Raw genomic sequence first — 12,403 nt, 5'->3', positions numbered from 1 at the left:
AGACCCTTCAACATGACTCCTTCACCTGTTACATAATGCTCTGCTCTTACAGACATTCCAACAAGACCCCTCCCACCTGGTACATAATGATCTGCTTTCAAACTTCCCACTAATAGACCTTCCAACATGTCTCTTCCCATCTGGTACATAATGTTCTGCTTCTGGACTTCTCACTTAACACCCTCCAACATGACCCTGTCCACCTGGTACATAATGCACTGTTCCCAAACATTTCACTTATAGACCCTCCAAAATGAACTTTTCCACCAGGTACATACTGCTCTGCTCCTGGACTTCCTTCTTGCAGACCTTCTAACATGACCCCTCCCACCCGATACATAATGCTCTGCTTCCAAACCTTCCAACTTACAGACCGTTCATGATGACCCCTTCCACCCTGATACATACATAATTCTTTTCTCCTGGACTTCCCACTTACAGACCCTCCATGATGACCACTTCCACCCTGGAACATAACATAATACTCTGCTCCTGGACTTCCCACTTACAGACTCTCCAGGATGACCCCTTTCACCCTGGTACATACATATTGCTCTGCACCTGGACATCCCACTTACCGACCCTCCATGATGACCCCTTCCACCCTGGTACATACATAATGCTCTTCTCCTGGACTTCCGATTTACAGACCCTCCATGATGACCCCTTCCATCCTGGAACATAACATAATGCTCTGCTCCCGGACTTCCCACTTACAGACCCTCTTCCACCCTAGTAAATACATAATGCTCTGCTCCTGGACTTCCCACTTACAGACCCTCCAGGATGACCTCTTCCACCCTAGTAAATACATAATGCTCTGCTCCTGGACTTCCCACTTACAGACCCTCTAGGATGACCCCTTCCACCCTAGTACATACATAATGCTCTGCTCCTGGACTTCCCACTTACAGACCCTCCATGATGACCCCTTCCACCCTGGGACATAACATAATGCTCTGCTCCTAGACTTCCCACTTACAGACCCTCCATGATGACCCCTTCCACCCTGGAACATAACATAATGCTCTGCTCCTAGACTTCCCACTTACAGACCTTCTTCTACCCTAGTACATACATAATGCTCTGCTCCTGGAATTCCCACTTACAGACCCTCCAGGATGACCTCTTCCACCCTAGTAAATACATAATGCTCTGCTCCTGGACTTCCCACTTACAGACCTTCCAGGATGACCTCTTCCACCCTAGTACATACATAATGCTCTGCTCCTAGACTTCCCACTTACAGACCCTCCAGGATGACCTCTTCCACCCTAGTACATACATAATGCTCTGCTCCTGGACTTCCCACTTACAGACCCTCCAGGATGACCCCTTTCACCCTGGTACATACATAATGCTCTGCACCTGGACATCTCACTTACCGACCCTCCATGATGACCCCTTCCACCCTGGAACATAACATAATGCTCTGCTACTAGACTTCCCACTTACATAACCTCCAGGATGACCTCTTCCACCCTAGTACATACATCATGCTTTGCTCCTGGACTTCCCACTTACAGACCCTCCAGGATGACCCCTTCCACCCTAGTACATACATAATGCTCTGCTCCTGGACTTCCCACTTACAGACCCTCCATGATGACCCCTTCCACCCTGGAACATAACATAATGCTCTGCTCCTAGACTTCCCACTTACAGACCCTCCAGGATGACCCCTTCCACCCTGGAACATAACATAATGCTCTGCTCCTAGACTTCCCACTTACAGACCCTCCATGATGACCCCTTCCACCCTGGAACATAACATAATGCTCTGCTCCAAACTTCCCATTTACAAACCCTCTTCACCCTAGTACATACATAATGCTCTGCTCCTGGACTTCCCACTTACAGACCCTCCAGGATGACCCCTTCCACCCTAGTACATACATAATGCTCTGCTCCTGGACTTCCCACTTACAGACCCTCCATGATGACCCCTCCACCCTGGTACATACATAATGCTCCGCTCCTAGACTTCCCACTTACAGACCCTCCATGATGACCCCTTCCATCCTGGAACATAACATAATGCTCTGCTCCCGGACTTCCCACTTACAGACCCTCTTCTGCCCTAGTAAATACATAATGCTCTGCTGCTGGACTTCCCACTTACAGACCCTCCATGATGACCTCTTCCACCCTAGTACATACAAAATGCTCTGCTCCTGGACTTCCCACTTACAGACCCTCCAGGATGACCTCTTCCACCCTAGTACATACATAATGCTCTGCTCCTGGAATTCTCACTTACAGACCCTCCAGGATGAGCCCTTCCACCCTGGAACATAACATAATGCTCTGCTCCTAGACTTCCCACTTACAGACCCTCCAGGATGACCCCTTCCACCCTGGAACATAACATAATGCTCTGCTCCTGGACTTCCCACTTACAGACCCTCCAGGATGACCCCTTCCACCCTGGAACATAACATAATGCTCTGCTCCTAAACTTCCCACATACAGACCCTCTTCCACCCTAGTAAATACATAATGCTCTGCTCCTGGACTTCCCACTTACAGACCCTCCAGGATGACCCCTCCCACCCTAGTACATACATAATGCTCTGCTCCTGGACTTCCCACTTACAGACCCTCTAGGATGACCCCTTCCACCCTAGTACATACATAATGCTCTGCTCCTGGACTTCCCACTTACAGACCCTCCATGATGACCCCTTCCACCCTGGAACATAACATAATGCTCTGCTCCCGGACTTCCCACTTACAGACCCTCTTCCACCCTAGTAAATACATAGTGCTCTGCTCCTGGACTTCCCACTTACAGACCCTCCAGGATGACCTCTTCCACCCTAGTATATACATAATGCTCTGCTCCTGGACTTCCCACTTACAGACCCTCCATGATGACCCCTTCCACCCTGGAACATAACATAATGCTCTGCTCCTAGACTTCCACTTACAGACCTTCTTCTACCCTAGTACATACATAATGCTCTGCTCCTGGACTTCCCACTTACAGACCCTCCAGGATGACCTCTTCCACCCTAAATACATAATGCTCTGCTCCTAGACTTCCCACTTACAGACCCTCCAGGATGACCTCTTCCACCCTAGTACATACATAATGCTCTTCTCCTGGACTTCTCACTTACAGACCCTCCAGGATGACCCCTTCCACCCTGGAACATAACATAATGCTCTGCTCCCAGACTTCCCACTTACAGACCCTCCAGGATGACCCCTTTCACCCTGGTACATACATAATGCTCTGCACCTGGACATCCCACTTACCGACCCTCCATGATGACCCCTTCCACCCTGGAACATAACATAATGCTCTGCTCCTAGACTTCCCACTTACCGACCCTCCAGGATGACCCCTTCCACCCTAGTACATACATAATGCTCTGCTCCTGGACTTCCCACTTACAGACCCTCCATGATGACCCCTTCCACCCTGGAACATAACATAATGCTCTGCTCTTAGACTTTCCACTTACAGACCCTCCATGATGACCCCTTCCACCCTGGAACATAACATAATGCTCTGCTCCAAACTTCCCATTTACAAACCCTCTTCCACCCTAGTACATACATAATGCTCTGCTCCTGGACTTCCCACTTACAGACCCTCCAGGATGACCCCTTCCACCCTGGAACATAACATAATGCTCTGCTCCTGGACTTCCCACTTACAGACCCTCCAGGATGACCTCTTCCACCCTGGAACATAACATAATGCTCTGCTCCTAAACTTCCCACTTACAGACCCTCTTCCACCCTAGTAAATACATAATGCTCTGCTCCTGGACTTCCCACTTACAGACCCTCCAGGATGACCTCTTCCACCCTAGTACATACATAATGCTCTGCTCCTGGACTTCCCACTTACAGACCCTCCAGGATGACCTCTTCCACCCTAGTACATACATAATGCTCTGCTCCTGGATTTCTCACTTACAGACCCTCCAGGATGACCCCTTCCACCCTGGAACATAACATAATGCTCTGCTCCTAGACTTCCCACTTACAGACCCTCCAGGATGACCCCTTCCACCCTGGAACATAACATAATGCTCTGCTCCTGGACTTTCCACTTACAGACCCTCCAGGATGACCCCTTCCACCCTGGAACATAACATAATGCTCTGCTTCTAGACTTCCCACTTACAGACCCTCCAGGATGACCCCTTCCACCCTGGAACATAACATAATGCTCTGCTCCTGGACTGCCCACTTACAGACCCTCCAGGATGACCTCTTCCACCCTGGAACATAACATAATGCTCTGCTCCTAAACTTCCCACTTACAGACCCTCTTCCACCCTAGTAAATACATAATGCTCTGCTCCTGGACTTCACACTTACAGACCCTCCAGGATGACCTCTTCCACCCTAGTATATACATAATGCTCTGCTCCTGGACTTCCCACTTACAGACCCTCCATGATGACCCCTTCCACCCTGGAACATAACATAATGCTCTGCTCCTAGACTTCCCACTTACAGACCCTCCATGATGACCCCTTCCACCCTGGAACATAACATAATGCTCTGCTCCTAGACTTCCACTTACAGACCTTCTTCTACCCTAGTACATACATAATGCTCTGCTCCTGGACTTCCCACTTACAGACCCTCCAGGATGACCTCTTCCACCCTAGTAAATACATAATGCTCTGCTCCTGGACTTCCCACTTACAGACCCTCCAGGATGACCCCTTCCACCCTAGTACATACATAATGCTCTGCTCCTAGACTTCCCACTTACAGACCCTCCAGGATGACCTCTTCCACCCTAGTACATACATAATGCTCTGCTCCTGGACTTCTCACTTACAGACCCTCCAGGATGACCCCTTCCACCCTGGAACATAACATAATGCTCTGCACCTGGACATCCCACTTACCGACCCTCCATGATGACCCCTTCCACCCTGGAACATAACATAATGCTCTGCTACTAGACTTCCCACTTACATAACCTCCAGGATGACCTCTTCCACCCTAGTACATACATAATGCTCTGCTCCTGGACTTCCCACTTACCGACCCTCCAGGATGACCCCTTCCACCCTAGTACATACATAATGCTCTGCTCCTGGACTTCCCACTTACAGACCCTCCATGATGACCCCTTCCACCCTGGAACATAACATAATGCTCTGCTCTTAGACTTCCCACTTACAGACCCTCCATGATGACCCCTTCCACCCTGGAACATAACATAATGCTCTGCTCCTAAACTTTCCACTTACAGACCCTCTTCCACCCTAGTAAATACATAATGCTCTGCTCCTGGACTTCCCACTTACAGACCCTCCAGGATGACCTCTTCCACCCTAGTACATACATAATGCTCTGCTCCTGGACTTCCCACTTACAGACCCTCCAGGATGACCTCTTCCACCCTAGTACATACATAATGCTCTGCTCCTGGACTTCTCACTTACAGACCCTCCAGGATGACCCCTTCCACCCTGGAACATAACATAATGCTCTGCTCCTGGACTTCCCACTTACAGACCCTCCAGGATGACCCCTTCCACCCTGGAACATAACATAATGCTCTGCTCCTGGACTTCCCACTTACAGACCCTCCAGGATGACCCCTTCCACCCTGGAACATAACATAATGCTCTGCTCCTAGACTTCCCACTTACAGACCTTCTTCTACCCTAGTACATACATAATGCTCTGCTCCTGGACTTCCCACTTACAGACCCTCCAGGATGACCCCTTCCACCCTGGAACATAACATAATGCTCTGCTCCTAAACTTCCCACATACAGGCCCTCTTCCACCCTAGTAAATACATAATGCTCTGCTCCTGGACTTCCCACTTACAGACCCTCCAGGATGACCCCTTCCACCCTGGAACATAACATAATGCTCTGCTCCTGGACTTCCCACTTACAGACCATCCAGGATGACCTCTTCCACCCTGGAACATAACATAATGCTCTGCTCCTAAACTTCCCACATACAGACCCTCTTCCACCCTAGTACATACATAATGCTCTGCTCCTGGACTTCCCACTTACAGACCCTCCAGGATGACCCCTTCCACCCTAGTACATACATAATGCTCTGCTCCTGGACTTCCCGCTTACAGACCTTCCAGGATGACCTCTTCCACCCTAGTGCATACATAATGCTCTGCTCCTGGACTTCCCACTTACAGACCCTCCAGGATGACCTCTTCCACCCTAGTACATACATAATGTTCTGCTCCTAGACTTCCCAATTACAGACCCTCCAGGATGACCTCTTCCACCCTGGAACATATTTGATATCCTGCTGAATGAGATGTTATGGATGGTGTGGAGTGGGTGCAAGTCGGAATTACCTCTCTGATAGATCCACCTTCTGGCTTCTTTGTTCGATGACAACTTCCAACTCTGACCACGCCCCGCAGAGAGGCAAGGGTTCCACCCCCAGACACATTATATGCACATCCAGGCTAGCATGCACAAGAATGGAATATTTAATTTAACAGATCCCAGGTAAGAACTGGAATGAAGCAGTAAGATGGTTGTAATAAATGATAAGAGATTTATATTGTATATTCAAATTACAATAAATCAAAATACAGTCTCACAGTTATTGGTAACTTTATCACTAATGAACTATTAGTGGAGAGAGATAAAGTACCAACCAACCAGCTCCTGTAATTTTTCAAACACAGCCTGTAACATGACAGTTAGAAGCTGATTGGTTGGTACTTTATCTCTCTCCACTATCTTTTTCCAAGCTTTGATACCTATGCCTCACTGTGTCTGATCCTCAACAATGGAAGCTTGTGGACATATAAATGGTTTCCAGTGTACGGTTCTGAGTCAGGACGCTGCTTCCCCTCTAGGTAAAGCTCTCACTTCAGTTGGACTGTCTGCAGGGAACCACAAGTCTCAGCCAGCCTGCTTGTTGCAGTCTCGAATTTGCAAAGGTCTGCGATCGAATAGTCTCCGCCCAGACAGATAGAATAACCGCCCCGTGCAAGTCTGCGTACGCCGTGCGAAAATCTCTGCCAACGCCGGTCAGCTGCAAATCCGCTCGCAACTCACTCACCATCTAATGATTTTTCCAGTGTGTGCAGTGTGTGCGTAGCCCAGAACTTACTCCTACAGTGCAATACAAACAGGCTGATCGGGGCCGGAGCTGACGTCACACACCCTCCCTGAAAACGCTTGGGAACGCCTGCATTTTTCCTGACACTACCAGAACACGGCCAGTTACCACCCACGAACGCCTTCTTCCTGTCAATCAGCCTGCGTACGGCTAGCAATCAAAAAAGTTGCTGGATTTTTTCGCAGTTTTGCCTCGCGCCTGCGCATTACGATCAATAATTGTCCACCTTGTGAATTAGCACAACACCAATCAGGTCTAAATTACCCCCTAAAGTCTGTGGGGGCCCCTGGGCAACAAATTTGTGGGGGGCCCTTATCAATAAAAGTGATATAATGGTGATGTTATAAAAATAAAGTATAATTTATAATATATAATCTAGCTGGAAGGAAGGGGTTTTATCAAGAACACAGAAACCCTTAGTAGGGTGGCACAGCTTCACAAGCACTGTCTGTCTAAATGGATTGGTAAAACGTCATTTATAATTATAATAATCTGATATAGTCTCAGAGGCAGCTGATCTTATATCTCACAAAACAACTCACATGATTAATATTCTGTATCAGCTCTGTCTGCAGCGTGCCCTGGCTGCTGCAGGTCCACACACCGGCGCTATGCCTCAAAGCCGCTGCAGCTCAGGGATAGGGTAGTGATAGGGGGGTCCAGCCTGGGAACCCCATGAAGACAAAGCCGCCCGCCACTATCTCACAGCCGACACCGCTGAGGATGGAGCTGAGAGTACAATGACGCTGCCTCACTTTCAGCTCCTGTATGCCATAATATGCCCAGCACCCGCTGCGGAGAAAGGGATTGAAATCCCGCAAAAGACTGCAGCTGCACCTCAGCGGCCGTATACCGGGGACAACGGAGGCACAGCTGAATGCTGCGCTCCGTCTTCAGTGTCGGTGGTGTCCAACTCGGGGGAAGAGTGTGTGTGAGCCCCTAATGTGTGGGGGCCCCGGGGCGACCGCCTCTGTCTCCCCCCCCCCCCCAAATGTGCAACATATTATCTGTGTGTGGGGCAAGTCTTAAGTGATACTGCACCACTGCAGTGTATGCTCTGATTCCAAACTATTGCAGTTGCTCAGGATGAATGAATACATTAATAATATGGATTTTAAAAACAAAACAAATAAACATCAGTGACATAATTACGCCCCAATAACTGCATCAGTAATTGAAGTGGCGCGATGCGCTGCGGAGCGTTCTGTTTACCAGCATAGAATGAGTCATGTTGGAGAGTCTGGAATAAATCTAAAATAAAATAGAACAGTCTCATAAAATCCCATTATTTCCGATGCCATCTGTCAGGCTGCCAAGCAACATTTCCCAGGGATGAAGTAAGATGTTGGCAAGGCACGTTAGCCTCTCAAAAACAAACAAAGTCCCCTCACTTTCCATCTAATTTGATGATGACTCTTGACCTTTGGCAGAAGCCGACATTCCACATGTTCCAAAACAGCCTGGAACCCACAATCCTATCCAGTTTCACATCTATAGCCTGTTGGGGAGTTAAGTTCTGAGGACTGTACTTACACCATAGGTCTCCCACCCACGCCCGTGTTGGCCAGCACAGTCGACGCGGCCCACGATGACCCTTTCTGGTGCAGATTGTAAGATCTAGAGATCAGTGCATAGTTCTGTCTTCCTGTTATGCTGGAGTGATATGCGTGTGTATACATGTATATTGGCCCTCATTCCGAGTTGATCGGTCGCAAGGCGAATTTAGCAGAGTTACACACGCTAAGCCGCCGCCTACTGGGAGTGAATCTTAGCTTCTTAAAATTGCGACCGATGTATTCGCAATATTGCGATTACTAACTACTTAGCAGTTTCAGAGTAGCTCCAGACTTACTCTGCCTGTGCGATCAGTTCAGTGCTTGTCGTTCCTGGTTGACGTCACAAACACACCCAGCGTTCGCCCAGGCACTCCCACCGTTTCTCCGGCCACTCCTGCGTTTTTTCCGGAAACGGTAGCGTTTTCAGCCACACGCCCCTGAAACGCCGTGTTTCCGCCCAGTAACACCCATTTCCTGTCAATCACATTACGATCGCCGGAGCGAAGAAAAAGCCGTGAGTAAAAATACTTTCTTCATAGTAAAGTTACTTGGCGCAGTCGCAGTGCGAACTTTGCGCATGCGTACTAAGCGGATTTTCACTGCGATGCGATGAAAAATACCGAGCGAACAACTCGGAATGAGGGCCATTGTACATTGGTGGTCATTCCGAGTTGTTCGCTAGCTGCATTCGTTCGCTGTGCAGCGATGAGGCAAAAAAACGGCACTTCTGCGCATGCGTATGCGACGCAATGCGCACGCGCAACGTACTATTACAACGAACGATGTAGTTTCACACAGGGTCTAGCATTTCAGTCGCACTGGTTGCCGCAGAGTGATTGACATGAAGTGGGCGTTTCTGGGTGTCAACTGACCGTTTTCAGGGAGTGTACGGAAAAACGCAGGCGTGCCAGGAAAAATGCAGGCGTGGCTGGGCGAACGCAGGGCGTGTTTGTGACGTCAAAACAGGAACTGAATGGTCTGAAGTGATCGCAAGCGCTGAGTAGGTTTTGAGCTACTCTAAAACTGCACAAAAAAAACTTTGACGCCGCTCTGCGATCCTTTCGTTCGCACTTCTGCTAAGCTACAATACACTCCCAGTGGGAGGCGGCATAGCGTTTGCACGGCTGCTAAAAACTGCTAGCGAGCGATCAACTCGGAATGACCACCATTGTGTGTGTGTGTGTGTGTGTGTGTGTGTGTGTGTATAGCAGTTCCTGCAAGCAGCTACTGTAAGACGCCATTTGGGTCCATCTATAAATCAGGCCCAATGTGCTGAGAGATTTGGGGATTTATTTACTAAGCGTTGGGTTTTAAGACCCAGCAATACCGATCGTGCTTATGCCTGAAATGTAATAGAGCAATGCTTTTCCATTGCCCCTTTAAATTTCGGGCACAATCCTAGCTGAAATCTAAATTGCAGTGTAAAAATAAAGCTGCCCAGCATTTGTGGGCTACATGCAAATGCAGCCGGTATTTACCCTGCATGCTAAAGAAATAAATATAGAACGGAGTGGGACAAGCGCTCCCTCGTTGGGATCAGTTTTATAGGGGAAGTAAAGTGTTGTATACAGATGGAGCTGCGATCATCTGAGGCGGCGCCATCGCAAACGGGCACACCTGGCGTGATTAGGCGATCCGTCCGCCTAGTCGCACCGGGAGTGCACAGAGATGCTCCCATTCAGAGCGTCTCTGTACGGACGCGCGGACGGAAAGACTCTCCATTCAAGTGAATAGGGCGCGTCTCCGTCACGGGTGCGTGAGCCCAGATGGGCGGGGACGCTCCTGGCGAGAGGCGCGCTACAGATGGAGCTACGACTAGCGTGGTTCCATCTGTACTTAGGATCAAATGTCCTCTCTGCATTTCATGAAGAGCCAGTGCCAGAAAAATATATTACAAGATTATCCAGTCTTATAGGGGGTCATTCTGACCTGATCGGACGCTGTGCTGCGATCAGGTCAGAACTGCGCAGGCGTATGCACCGCAATGCGCAGGCGTGTCACATGGGTACAAAGCAGATCGTTGCTGTGCAATGGGTTTTACGAAGAATCCATTCGCACGGGCGATCGCAAGGAGATTGACAGGAAGAAGGCGTTTGTGGGTGTCAACTGACCGTTTTCTGGGAGTGGTTGGAAAAATGCAGGCGTGTCCAAGCGTTTGCAGGGCGACAGTCTGACGTCAATTCCGGGCCCGGACAGGCTGAAGTGATCGCAGCGGCTGAGTACGTTCTGGGCAACTGAGAAACTGCACAAAGTTTATTTGTACCGCTCGGCTGCACATGCGATCGCACACTTGCAAAGCAAAAATACACTCCCCTGTAGGCGGCAATTATCTGATTGCAGTGCTGCAAAAAACTGCTAGCGAGCGATGAGGTCTGAATTACCCCCATAGTCCTCTCTTCTGCCAAGGAATTATTTCACAGCGTCTTTCACCTTTATGGTACCTCAAAGATATAATATAAAGCCACTTCTCGCAGTGCTAATCAGACAGTTCAGATTTATATTTAAAAAACAAAGTGATATGAACTGTGGGGATGTAGTTATGTGACCGGCGGTCAGGAGACAGGCAGTCACATGCCCTCCCCTTACATCCCGCCCCCTCACAATCCCAACGGTCGGCATGCGGACCAACAGGGACTTTTCCCACTTGTGTGTATCCACGACACCCATTGAGTGGGAATGCGGTCGCCACTGAGACCACAAGGGGTTTGCTGCACTAGTCCCCCCTGCCAGGATCCCTGCGTTGGTCTCCTGACTCCCGGTCATGCATACCACACCCTTAAAAGGGCTCAAATAGGCCAACATGACAGCATGCGTCTTCCTCGATGTCCCCTTTAAGACTGGAGTGAGGATCCCTTGGTTTTTACTAGAGATGAGCGGGGTTCGGTTTTACTCGGATTTACTCGGTTCTCAAAACGGCATCTTATTGGCTCACGGATGTCACGTGTTTTGGATAGCCAATAGAAAAAATCTGGATAAAACCGAACTGGCGTTAATTCTGGCGTTAAATCCGAACCCGCTCATCTCTAGTTTTTACCTCAGAGAAATAAATTTTTTCTCTCATAGTGTAAAATAGTATAATTTATTTACCCCCCCCTGTAGTCCTGCTCTGTCTGCATCGCTGCAGCTGTGATCAAAGAATGGGTAGTCACCTGTGGGAGGGGGCCCTGGGGGTACTTGCCCCCTGTGCCCCTTCCTTAATCCGATTGTGACTTTGCCCCGTCCACTGACTTTCATACCTACGCGCCATGTTTCAGCGGGCAGTTGCGACAATAGGCAAGTAGTATATGGTTATATTGGCTGGACTCCGTGGATAAAGCGCAGCTGAGGCGCCACGCACTTTATGGCTCATACATGTACTCATGGTAAACGCCTGCTCAAACTAAATGTGCTCCTCAGTGGGGTAGAGTTGTACTAGAGTTCATAGGAACCAAGCAACTAAGTCATTTCATCATGATGTTGGTTCGACGCCTCATGATCCCGGTGTTGGGCTGGACTGTTGACTTGCGGTTGTTTTTCACAGTAAGGGCCTAATCCTGAGCCAGACGCCGCGGCTGCAGTGGGGCGATGTGGTTTCGTCTGTGCACGCGTCTGGTTCATACCGCGCATGCGTCCAGATTTGGACACACGTCGAATTAGAGTCCCAGAAATTCTGCAACACTTACATTCCCCCCAGGAACACATCCCCCCCGGGACAAGGGTTTCTTGTTCACTTTTCCTGTAATACTTACTGCAATATCCTATCACTACGC

The sequence above is a fragment of the Pseudophryne corroboree genome, chromosome 10 (genome assembly GCF_028390025.1).
Source record: "Pseudophryne corroboree isolate aPseCor3 chromosome 10, aPseCor3.hap2, whole genome shotgun sequence".
Classification (NCBI taxonomy): Eukaryota; Metazoa; Chordata; class Amphibia; order Anura; family Myobatrachidae; genus Pseudophryne; species Pseudophryne corroboree.
The sequence above is the reverse complement of the archived record's forward strand: the minus strand, read 5'-3'. Positions refer to the sequence as shown.